We start from the raw sequence: 13,318 nt of genomic DNA on the forward strand, positions 1-13,318 counted from the left end.
CGCCTCCTCAGAAGCAAAAAGCATAGCAGCCACACCCCAAACTGGTATTAATAGATTCTCTAACTCTGAAGAAATTCTCTTTATAAAAATCTAACAGTGGTTAGATAGCTTTCCTCATGCAAACCAGCAAAGAACTATTAAATATTATATATATGTATGTGTGTGTGTGTGTGTGTGTGTGTGTGTGTGTATATATATATATATATATATATATATATATATATATATAGTTTGTTTCTTCTTTTCCCTGAAGCTTGTTTTTGATCCTTTGATGGAAATTTTGGGTTGGTTAAAAAGGAAGCACAGAACTATAAGTCATGGCTCACAAAATATTTTATTCTCTCACCTCACAGCTCTAGAAATGCCTAGGAAAGATGAAGAATAGATGAAAGTTTGACTATGTATTTTAAAAATCCATTCATTTAAGTGATCTGAGTTGAATAAAGAGACACACATGTTAAAATATAATTTATATCTGTAACTGTTCCCTTTATGGAAATTGGAATTATGGAAGGATCAATGGTAAGGCCTTATGAAGGTCATGTTGGTTGACTTAAGTCTTGAGTACAGAGTTATTGGGGTAAAACCGGGTTTATTGGTCAGGTAAGAGCTGTATTATTTATTTCCTCTTCTCTCTAGAATAGAGGTAAGAAATGGGAAGAAAGAAGGAAACATAGAACAACAAAAATAATTTTACAAAATAGTTCACTTAAGCCCATGTAACTTACTTAAAAGAAATGCATCTCCACTCCCTGCAAGTATCTCTTAGAAGTTTATTATTTATTCATTTGTTTGTTTATTTATTTATTTATTTATTTATTTATTTATTTATTTATATTGGTTGATTTCTGAGAGAGGGGGGAGATGAGGGGGGAGGGAGAGAGAGAGAGACACAGAGAGACAGAGAGACAGAGAGAGAGAGAGATTGACTTGCTGTTCCACTCATCTATGCATTCATTGGATAATTCTTGTACGTGTCCTGACCATAGATTGAATCCACATTGAGACAACACTCTAACCAACTGAGCTAGCTAACCAGGGCCAGAAGTTTTTAATATATTGAAGCAAGCTGGACTGTTTTCCCAGCCTGAAGAAGATTAGAAGCTGAGGAGAGGGCCAGGATGGGAGGGACACTGCTAAGAGGAGACACACTAGCCATCTAAAACGGGAGGGCTAATAACCCAAGATGAAGAGCAGAGATAGAAAAACAAATGCAATAAATAAATAAGCTCAAAACCATAACAGTCCTGGTCATTTGGTGTGGGGAAAGGGCCCCAATAGCATCATAACTAGTCAAAGCAGAAAGAAATCACTGACAATAATAACAATGGCCTTAGGTCCACAGGATATCAACACATGTTGCTAAAACAAAGTGTTCTTTGTAAAGTAGGTCTGAAAAGTACTGGGTTAAGTAAAAATAAACTGGTTTCTTTACAACTTCTCATAAGCTTTAAGATGCTCAATCATGACTTCCTAAAAGGGAAATATGACATGCTCTGTTTCTTAAACTTTATTTGGCCACAAAACTTTGTCCTGTTTATTTTTGGGAATACCTTACAAGAAAGATTAACTAGGAACAAACCCTGGAAACATTGCAGTAAGTTTTCAAAAAAAGATGATATCTTATGTATCAGTCAGAAACAGGAATCATAAATTTTAGATTTCCTTCTGTATAACCCTAACTGCTGTACACCAAACATTTGCGTTTGGTGTGGAGTTGTCATGGGAAGTGGCTGCCCAGCCAGGGGCTATATTTCTGACCCACCTTTTCAGTTAGATGCAGCTGTTGCTGGAGGATTAAGTTGGTGGATTCCTCTGTTGCTAGTGGGAATGGGGTGGCTCTTGCGATATCTTCAGAAAAGAAATTTTCTAAGACTTGCATGGGAAAATGAATGGTTTTTATTTGCATGGAATATATTTCTTGGGTTGCAAAGTCCCACTGTCTTTAAACCAGTCCTGGAAAGTGTGTAGGTGGGGCTCCAGAAGAGCCAAAAGTGGGGCTAGTGTCCAGAGTTTCAGTTCCATGGTGGAGTTGAGCCTGATGTAGCATCAGGCTAGATTCAGCCCATCAGTGCATTGTGTGGGTTCCACATGGCCATGAGCCATGTGGGCGGATGCAGCGGAGCGTGCCCCTTGCAATAGGAGTTCCAAGAGAGCAAGAGGACCAAAGTGCAAGAGAGCAATAGAGAAACCTCTTGGTTCAGGAGTTAAAATATCAAATCTTCCCACACTTGGCAGTGGCCATGCCTATTCTGGACACTGACTTGTTCCCAGGTGTGACTGACAGCTAAGCATCTTCCCACGTCACCCAGACCTTACTGGTCATGTGTCTATTGTCCAGACCCTTCCCCCAGCGATCTGCAGGAAAGAGACTTGGAGAATGTTAACTGCAGCTTCCTGGCAAAGCTGTATAAATGGCATGCCTGTGTTATTTAGTCTTCCCTTTACTCCTTTCTTGTTATTTAATAACCAGATTAATTATAAAGGTATCACAGCCAAGTAATTAAATCCTAGCCAAAGGAAGTTGAGCAAAAGTGATGTTCACCAAGTTGGGGCTCCCATTCACAATCCTTCATGTTTCTACTCCTCAGCTACCTGGATGCTGTCATTCAGGTGACCTTGGAAACTTAGCAATGAAGATGTCAAAGCCTGCATTGGACTGAGCATCCCCTAGCCGTCCCCGCCTCCAACACACACACACATCCCACCACCTATACTTGACCTACAACAGCACTGAATTATTACGTGAACATAAAGTAAACTATTATTAAGTCATGAAATGACAAAAGTAAAATGAGGATAGAGTTCTAAATGGTAAATTCCAGCTAGATCGACCCCTTGGTAGGGCCATGGAAACAGCTGTAATAGGCCCCATGGTCATGCTGCATGGTCTTCTATTTTGGAACATTATTAAAATTCAATTTTAAAATTTCTCTCTTGAATAAATATAACCCAAGGGGCCTCTGAAAGATGCTGACAGAGTGACTCTTTCAAGTGCACTTGCTTATCTTAGGAATCTACACTGACTGAGTTGCCCATAAGAGAACCCCCTTTAGAAAGGCCCTGACTTTATTTGGAAAACCCATCTTATTCTCTGGAGGTGCCAGGTATATTAACTTTTCAGAAGACATGCCTATTAATTTTGTATTTGTGCAAATTCCTTGATCTCTGGGAATCCTGTTTGAGCAATGCTTGACTCAGCAAATGTTTATTAAGCACCCACTGTGCATCAAGTACTGGCAGCTAATAGAGGTTTTGCTCCAAAATAACAATAATCAAACAACAAATAAGCAAGGGACTTGAAAGCCACATTCCCAGGCTAAACTGAGAAGCAGGCCACATTCATCATTAGTGCTAGCCCTGGTGTATAGCCCTTCTATCTTGAACCATGACTGTCTCTACTCACAAAAGCATAGCCTTTCAAAAACAGGGCCCAAGACTCTAGATCGGTGGTTCCCAAAATGTGATCACCAAATCAGCAGTATTAAGATCACCTGGGAACTTGTTAGAAATGCAAGTTCTCAGGGCCCATCCAAGGCCTGCTGAGTCAGAAGCTCGGTGGTGGGGCTCAATAACCTAAGACCTCCAGGTGATTCCATGGCAGGCTTCAGTTTGAGAATCATTGCTACATACCAGCAACTCTCTCTTCCCTTCCTTGGAATGTAATCTCCTTCCATCAATTCCATCTGTACTCTTAACTCAGCTAAGACAACCAACCAAATGCTTATGTTAATTGTTGACAATTGCTAAAATATTGGCTCTCTCTCAGTTAATAGGTACTTTGAAGGCCAGAATTTGAACACATGAGTGAAAAATTCTGCCCGGGCCTTGTTTTGGAGATTCACCTTGTGTCTCTGAAGTAGGAATGTCAAGCCATTATTCATGTCTGTTGCCTCTTTTCCAGCCCTGGACAAGGCCTGCACTTTTCTGAGATTCCAGGCCCCTCTACATTGAAGAGTAGAGGTTTAGCCTGACACTTTCCCACAGTTCCACAGGTAACACTGGACCTCAGGTGGTGGTAGCCCAAGTGAGCTGAGTCCAGTGGGTTTGTCTCCAGGATGAGCCTACTTATCACTTGCCAGACAAGATACACTTTTTTTTATATAATAGCCATTGTTACCTAATAACCGGCAATGTTCAATTTTGAACCAAGATGATATTAATAATAATAATAATAATAGTAAAAATATGTAGCATTTTGAGATATTTCTGTGTTCCAACCATTTTGTTAAATGCACTATTACTTAATTTATTTCTTACAACAACCTCATGAAAGAAGTGCTTTCATGTTCCATTTTACAAAAACTGGAAACTGAGAAGTAGGGAGAACTAATACTTGGAATCCTCCCTCCCACTTTGATATATAAAGCAAGCTTCCTTGCTGGCATAGTGTTCAGTACTTCTGACTGCCACAGGTAAGTACAGTAGTAGATTAGAAATATCAGCAGAGTAAAGCTTAGAACAAACCTTTCAAACCCATGTTCTAGGGTATCCAGCCCAGACTCTCTCCTAACTTTTGCAAGGCTTCAAGATACATAGGGTACAAATAGAGGCCCGCTTCCTATACGTATAAATACTTTTAAGTTATAGATCAATCTAGCAAACTGTTAAATAAAGTATCATGATGCAAATATACCTTCATAACAACTTTAAAAACTAGCTTCAAATTTAGGATTCTTAGACTCCACAGCATTCTGCACTGGAATTTGATTGTAGAAGATGAAAATGTTCTCAACCATCTCCCTTCTCTTCTTCCCTTCCTTGGCTTCAGATTGCACAAAGAGAGGGCTCATGTGTGGATACAATTGTGCACACATCCCAGCTCTGCCCCCAACCCCCTGTAAACAGCTGCCCTTGCCCATCCCTTGGCTTGGGTGAAAGGAGTACACTTTCAGGAGGACAAGCTAGAATAGAAACACATTCAGGCCCAGATCAAGATATATAAGACTGAACCATGATTCTAGGTGAGAATATCCCCTATGGTCCTGCAGAAGGGGGCACGGGTAGTGGAGGATTATATTGGGGCTTCTAAAGCATAGATCTCATGACAGGAGACTTTCTTGCCTCACCTAAGGGTAGTTCTGCTCACACTATCCCCCAGATGCTCTGAGGTAAAGGATTTCTAATTAAATAAGAAAAACAACTGTCTTAGAAATATATAGTGAACATTATTATAGTAGTAAACATTAGTATATTAGTCAGCATAGGCTGCCATAACAAAATACCATAGACTATGTGGTTTAAACAAGAGGAATTAATTTATCACAGTTCTGGAGTCTGGGAAGTCCAAAGCAAGATGCCAGCCAATGCAGTTCCCTCATGAAGGCTTTATTCCTCGCTCACAGACCTCTCACTGTGCCCTGCATGGCAGAGAGAAATCGCTGGTCTTTCTTCCTCTCCTTATAAGAACATTAATCCCATATAGGGTCTCCACCCTTATGATTTCATCTAAACCTAATTTGTAATTTATCTCCCAAAGGCCCTACCCCCAAATACTGTCATATTGGGACTTAGGGCTTCAACATATGAATTTGGTGCATAACAAACACATAGTAAAGAGAAGATCTGATGTAAATAAGTCTGTGACTTTATTTCATATTTATGAAAAATTTTCCAGTTTGGTGGATCAATTATACTGAGGAAAATCATGTATTAACCCTAAATTACAAGTACCTTAAATTAGTCACCACCTTTGGCTCTACCCTCTTGGCCACAGTCTATTTCACCAAATGGCACCTCACTCCAGTCTGTGACCTGTATCAACATGTGATAAACACAATCAAGAAAAGATGTATCTAGAATTTCTTGTCTTTTATTATCAGACCTATTCTTTTGTTTTAATAATTTGAACAATTTCTAGAGTACCAGTCAGGCATATTTCATTCACATTTATTAGAGTAATATCTGCAATATCACCCCACCTCAACAAGCACGTAGATGATGTAATGACTGACTTCTAAATGCAATCAATAAGCGAGTGGTTGAGATTCTGACTTCATTTCCAGAGATCTAATGGACAGCATGATAATTTTTAGTTAATATTACAATATTGTATACTTGAAATTTGCTAAAAATTCCCATCACACACACACAAAAATAGTGACTATGTGAAATGATGAATATGTTAGTTAGCTTGATTATGGAACTCATTTCACAATATATACATATATCAAAACATCACATTATATACCTGAAATACAGCCCTTTTTTATTTGCCAATTTTACCTCAATAAATTGGGGGGGGGAGTTATTTTCTATTGAGCCTAATTATACATCATCATGTTTAGAGCTGCATAAAAATAGACTGACCAACATAATGCATTTTTCAGTAACAACTTTATTTCATTTGTATTTCTAAATACTAATCTATTGGAAAAAATAATGTCTATTGTTATATAACTGCATTCACATCACAATTAAATCTTATTTATCCTCCTTTTTTTCAACAATAGGCCATTATGGAAAATTATGAACACATGGTTAAATTCTGTGATTAAAGCATTCCTGATTTTCCCCCAGTCTTTGGTTCCTGATGTGAATCATTTTGTTTTTAGTATTGGTAAATCCATAGTGTGATAAATTTTGTTTTAAAAAACAAAACAAAAAACTGACTTCTTAGACTAGATTCAAAACAACTCTTCAAGTTCACTGTTCTTCTCCCCTTAGCATCTTTGTCTTTCTTTCCATTTGGAGATAAGTGCAGCCTATTAGGTAGAAAATAAAGGGAAAATTCAGAAATGCAGAATTGAAAATCAGATAAAAACCTATGTTTTTCTGTAGCCTAAAACAAATTCTTTATTTTTCCCTCTTTTCTCCCACCCTTTAAATTTGGGGGTTATTATGAAAATTTACATAGTATTTCTAAAATCTAAAAGAGTAGACAGGTTGCAAAAAGTCAAGTGTTTCATGTTAAAGAACAATCACAATGCATACTTATGGATTTTTGTTTCTGTTTTTTTAATCTTTATTGTTGAGAGTATTACAGATGTTTCCCCTTTTTTCCCATCATTGCCCTCCTCCACCAGGGTCCCGCCATGCCCCAGGCTTTCACCACCCTATTGCCTGTGTCCACGGGTAATGCATATATGCATATAAATTATTTGGTTAATCTGTTTCCACTCCCACCACCTTCCCTCTGAGATTCGTCAGTCTGTTCCATGTATCCATGCCTCTGGTTCTATTTTATTTATCAGTTTATTTGCTCATTAGAGTTCTTGTTCATTTATTTTGGTTTTTAGATTCAATTGTTGATAGATATATATTTTTATTGCCATTTTATTGTTCATATTTCCCTTCTTCTTCTTCCTTTTCTCCTTCTTCTTCTTCTTCTTCTTCTTCTTCTTCTTCTTCTTCTTCTTCTTCTTCTTCTTCTTCTTCTTCTTCTTCAAGAAGGTTCTTCAATATTTCATGTAATTCTAGTTTGATGGTGATGAATTCCTTTAGCTTTTCCTTGTCTATGAAGCTCTTTATCTAACCTTCAATTCTAAATTTTGCTGGGTAGAGTAATCTTGGTTGTAGGTCCTTGCTTTTCATCATTTTGAATATTTCTTGCCACTCCCTTCTGGCTTGCAAAGTTTCTGTTGAGAAATCAGCTGACAGTCATATGGGTGCTCCCTTGTAAGTAATTAACTGGTTTTCTCTTGTGCTCTCAAGATTCTCTCTTTGTCTTTAACCCTTGGCATTTTAATTATGATGTGTCTTGGTGTGGGCCTCTTTGAGTTCTTCTTGTTTGGGGCTTTCTGTGCTTCCTGGATTTGTAAGTCTATTTCTTTCACCAGGTGGGGGAAGTTTTCTGGCATTATTTCTTCAAATAGCTTTTCAAATTCTTGCTCCCTTCTCTTCTCCTTCTGGCACACCTATAATGTGAATGTTGGTACACTTGAAGTAGTCCCAGAGGCTTCTTACAATATCTTCTTTTTTTAGGTTCTTTTTTCTTTTTGCTCTTCTGAATGGACGGTTTTTGCTTCCTCATATTCCAAATCACTGATTTGATTCTCGGCATCCTCTACTGTTGAATTCCTGTAAATTATTCTTTATTTCAGTTACTGTATCCTTTATTTCTGACTGTCCCTTTTTTATGTTGTTGATAGTCTCATTAATTTCCTTGAAATTCTCACTAAGTTCCTTGACATTCTCACTAAGTTCCTTGAAGTTCTCATTAAACCATTGTTTTGAACTTTGTATCTAGTCATTTGCTTGCTTCCATTTCATTTAGTTCTTTTTCTGGAGATTTCTTCTGTTCTTTCATTTGTGACATGTTTCTTTGTCTCTGCATTTTGGCTGCTTCCTTGTGTTTGTTTCTATGTATTAGGAAGAGAAGCTATGTCTCCTGGAATTGGTAGAGTTGCCTTGTATAGTAGGTGTCCTCTAGGGCCCAGTGGTTCAGCCTCCCCAGTCACCTGAGCTGGGCATTCTAGATGCATTCCTGTGTGGGCTGTGTGCAGTGTCCTGTTGTAGTTGAATCTCCACTGATGTTGGTGTCACTGGGAGGAATTGACCCCCAGGCCAATTGGCTGTGAGGACCAGCTTCAACTACAGCAGGAGAGTTGCTATGCAGGAGACACCCTTTGGAGCAGGACTTGCTTCAGTGGGGCTTTGGTGCTTGCTGATTCTGTCCCTTGAGTGTATCATTCGTGGATGTGGTAGAGCTGTAATCTGGCATGGTCTGAAGCTGTCCACCAAGTGCACTCACTCTGGGGCCTCCCAGGAGGTGCAAAGTCAGTCACTTCCTGTGCCCTACCTAGGGCCACCCTGCATGAGCTACAGAGCGATCTACAGATGGCTGCTTGGAGAAGCCCAGAAGAGACTAAGTTGTGAAACTTGGCAAGGTGCTGCTAGTTCCAGGCCTGGGGTCACTTTTCAAGAGGTATAGGGCACACTGAGTCCAGCTGCTACTTGTTTGAAAGCAAGAAAAATATATAAACTGGAATATATATATAATTTTTCATTAAAAAATATAATCAAGAATACTATAGTTCTCATGCTGGTTGGTCAGTAAATTCATATGAAAAAGCCACCACAAACAGCTTGGGTGGGGCTGCAAATTGGGTGGGTCAGGATGTCAGGGAATCACCAGGATGGGGCTTGGGGGGGAGGTAGGGGAAGGGGGAACAGTGTGGGCCAGGTTGATGGAAACACAGATATGGAGCCTGCCAGTCAGCTCTGTGTCGGGGGAGATCTCAGCAGAGAAACAATGACCTCTGCAGCACTTTTGTCTAGGAGAAAGCTGCCCCCCCCACCCCCCAGTTCTTGCCCTGGTGCCAGATAATTTAGTTTTTCCCTATATGGCCCTGGGCACTTTCAAGCTGCTACCCCAGTGCTGGAACTCTGAGGGAGTGAGTTCAAGTAAGCCCTGCATGGGCCCTTTAATAGGAACTTCCTGATCTCTGGCAGCCTTTATTATTACTCAGCCACAATTCCTACTGGTTTTTACAGCTCACAGTTGCAGGGACTCCTCTTCTCAGCACTGGAATCCTGGGCTGACGGTTCTGGTATGGGGCCAGGACCCCTTGCTCCTCATAGGGGGGTCTCTGTGACCAAGATATACCTCCTAAGTAAAAACACACCTCACAAGAGTGTCAGACCAGCCTGTTCTGTGCCTCCACCCCTCCTACCAAACAGGAATCAAACCTGGGACCTTTTGTTCCGCAGGTCAACGCTCTATCCACTGAGCCAAACTGGCTAGGTCTGCTTTCTTCTTTAATTCTCTAGTTGTAGGGCTTTCATTTGGCCAGATTTCAGGCAGTTCTGAATGATGGTTTTTCTGTATTTTAGTTGTAATTTTGATGTGTTGTGGGAGGCAACAAGTACTGCCTTTACCTATGCTGCCATCTTCTATTGATTCCATACTTACGTTTACTAGAAAAAAAATAAAGGATTCCCAGCAGGCTAATCCTAAAAGTCACTATTAATTCATGTTGAAGCCATCATGATCCCTCCCCTTATTCCTCAGCGGAAAGCTCCCAAGGGTTTCAGCCACACCGTTGCTGTGGTGACTGCTGCAACCACTTGCTCATTTCAGCTGAAAACATATTCAGGTTGTCAGCCTATACCACCAGATGATTTGGGCTCTAAACATTGAGGTCACTGGCATTGCCTTCTCAAAGCATGTTATAAATCCAACATGCTGCAATAAGGGGAAGTTAAGACAGAGTTGTTGTCTAGGCCAAGGGCCAGTCAAAATCTTGAGGGATGACAATGTGCTTGGTCACCTCATTTAAAGTCTAGCCCTCAAGTTTATGTCTAGAGGGTGAGTTCTGTTGGTATGCCTAGAGACAGTTGGATTCTAGGGTGCCAATTAACTTTAATCAAATTCATAAAAGAATATATAAACTGGAATGTTTATTATTTTTCATTAAAAAAATATAATCACCAAGAATACTGCAGTTCTCATGCCTGTTGGCCAGTAAATTCTTTGTGTGGTACCTAGAAAACCAAATTCAAGCAGGAAGAATTTCCTATCTGGGAACCAAACCCAGTGAAATAAGTGGGATGATTTTAGTGGCTGTTATTATCAAACTCAACAACTCTCCTTCAACCCTTTTCTAAGTTCATTGCAGTGCATTTTCCTGTATAAATCATCTTCCTTTACACAGTCCAGAAACCAATTAACTTGTCTACATCTTTACATAGGCTGATATGAGCATACTTTTCTGAGTTTGTAATTTGAATACCTTAGTTTAACGTTGTCTATTTCCCAAACCTTTTGAGTTCCCATTTGCAAATTATTGCTTAGAATGTGTTAGTTCTACAGATGGCTGATGTCATACTGATTTATCCTAATGTAATCTTATGTTTAGTTTTGGAGAAGCCTATACCAAATACAGAAAAAAGTTCATTATTTCAAATTTTAGAAGGAAAAACAGGAAGAAGAAAGACACTATGGAAGAAAGACTTGATACCAATTTGATACATGATCCCTAAAATGAGATTTAAAAATTTTATATTTATTAATTCTTAATATGCTCTAAAACATGAAAGACAGTCACCATTTGTGGTAGGTAGAATTCTAAGATTCCTACCCCCGATATACAGATCTAATATAATCCCCCTCCCAACCTCGAGTATGAGCAAAATCAGTAAATATGTTGGGATATCACTACTGTGATTAGAATCCTAATTAGTTGACACTGAGTTAATTAAAAGAGAAAAATACCTTTGGTGGGCCTGACCTAATCTGGCAATCCATTTAACAGAAGACAAAGCAGCCAAGAAATGCTCTACTGCTGGCTTGGAAGAAAGCAAACAGCCATGTGGTTAACTGCCTATGGAGAGGCCATGAAATATACTCTTACTTCAACAGCATGCCCGCTCAGGTTTCATCTGTATACATTCGTTGTTGGCGGGAGCACACTGGGTATTAGACCGGTGGGGTCAGATTGGACCTGGGTTCAGCAACCTTGGTACTTGAATTCTGGCTAAGAAAGAATTCAGAGCCAAGACTCAAACTATAAGAGAACATTTATTTAAAAAGTCACAGAGGTAGAAGAAATAATTTGTAGAAGAAATGGGATTAGGGAACAAGTTATAGAGGTAAAGGAAGGGGGAGGAATGGTGTGCTCCTGGGAGGGAGAGTGCAGTAGGTCCTCCATCCTAAGGGTTTTAAGGGTAGAGATTTTAGGGGAGGTCCCAGGGAGAGATCTCAATAGAATATTCAGGTCTAGAACTCCACTGATTGATCCAGGGCAGGGGAACATTATTCAATGCAACTGGTCCTGAAGTCAGCCTTGGCACAGCTTGTCTGGTTTTGTCGCTTTTCTGAGCTTGAAGCTGAAACACAACTGAGGCCTAAATGTTATCTCTAGGGAGCAAAGGTTGGGGTCTAAATCACATGACCAGCCATATGCTAGGGGTAGAAAGGTCCCACCCCACAATTGTCATTTGCTAGGCACCCAGGGCTTTCTGCCCTGGTGACCTTCTGGACCTGGCCTATCATCCTTGCTCTGCTTATGTCTGTCTAACTGCCTACCACACATTCTTGCAAAAAACTTACACTCTATATGACACAAGAAAAACAATAAGACTTTCATGTTTCACTGGAAAGGAAACGATATAGCTGTTCTGAAAACATGCTTTTTTGTTTGTTTTTCAATGCTATACTTTATCATAGTCCCTTCTAAAAGTTGCTGAATGCAGAGAAAGTTCAGGCCTTACACTAGGGTTGTGTCTTTATAAATAAGCCAAGCTAAGATAGCATTGTATAAAGCAGTGATGGCAAACCTATGACACGCGTGTCACCTCTGACACGCGAACTCATTTTTTTGGTTGATTTTCCTTTGTTAAATGGCATTTAAATATCTACACTAATAAAAGAGAAACGTGGTAATTAGCGTACGACCACTACCCTTCCCATTGGCTAATCAGCATATCCTTATGCAAATTAACTGTCAGCCAAGATGGAGGCCGGCAGCCATGCACTGAAGCGAACAGGGAGGCTTGCTTGCTCCAGTGACTGCGGACTCCAACTTTCCCCGCCTGACTTGCCGGCCTCTCAGCTGCAACTCTTTTCAACTATGTTGCAAATACAGAAGCTAAACAAAACCCTAGAAACCGGCTTTCAGTCAGCCGGACTTCAGCCAGCCAGACCGCAACATTGTATCAAATACAGAAGGTAAACAAAAGGCCAGAAACCGGCTTTCAGCAGCGAGGCCTCAGAGCTAAAGCTGGCCCAGAATAGAAAAAAAAGAAAAAAAAAAAAGGAGCAGTTGGGAGCTTCAGTCACCCGCCAGCCTGAAAACGGCCTTCAGCCCCTCACCCAGACTGGCCAGGCACCCCAGTGGGGACCCCCACCCTGATCCAGGACACCCTTCAGGGAAAACCAGCCGGCCCCCACCCATGCACCAGGCCTCTATTCTATATAGTAAAAGGGTAATATGCCTCCCAGCACCGGGATCAGCATGACAGGGGGCAGGGCCCAAACCCCCTGATCGCCCTGAGGCTCTGTGTGTGACGGGGGGAGCTCCCCAACCCCCTGATCGCCCTGTGGCTCTGTGTGTGACAGGGGCAGGGCAACAACCTCCCTATCTGCTCTGCTCTGTTTGTGACAGGGGAAGGCGGCCCCAACCTCCTGATCAGCCCTGCTCTGTGCTTGATAGGGGGGGAGCTCCCCAATCCCCCTGATCGCCCTGCCGGCTCTGTGTTTGACAGGGGTGCAGCGCCCCAACCCCCTGATTGGGCCCTGCTCTGTGTGTGACAGAGATGGGGTGCACAAACTCCTTCCTCTCACAAGCGCCCCTGCTCTGGTGTGAATGGGTAGAGCACTAACCTCTTCCATTGGCCTTGCCCGGAGGATGAAGTTGGGGGCGGCCCCACTCCCCTT

Source organism: Myotis lucifugus, unplaced genomic scaffold (assembly GCF_000147115.1).
Source record: "Myotis lucifugus unplaced genomic scaffold, Myoluc2.0 scaffold_7, whole genome shotgun sequence".
In the NCBI taxonomy this organism is placed as follows: Eukaryota; Metazoa; Chordata; class Mammalia; order Chiroptera; family Vespertilionidae; genus Myotis; species Myotis lucifugus.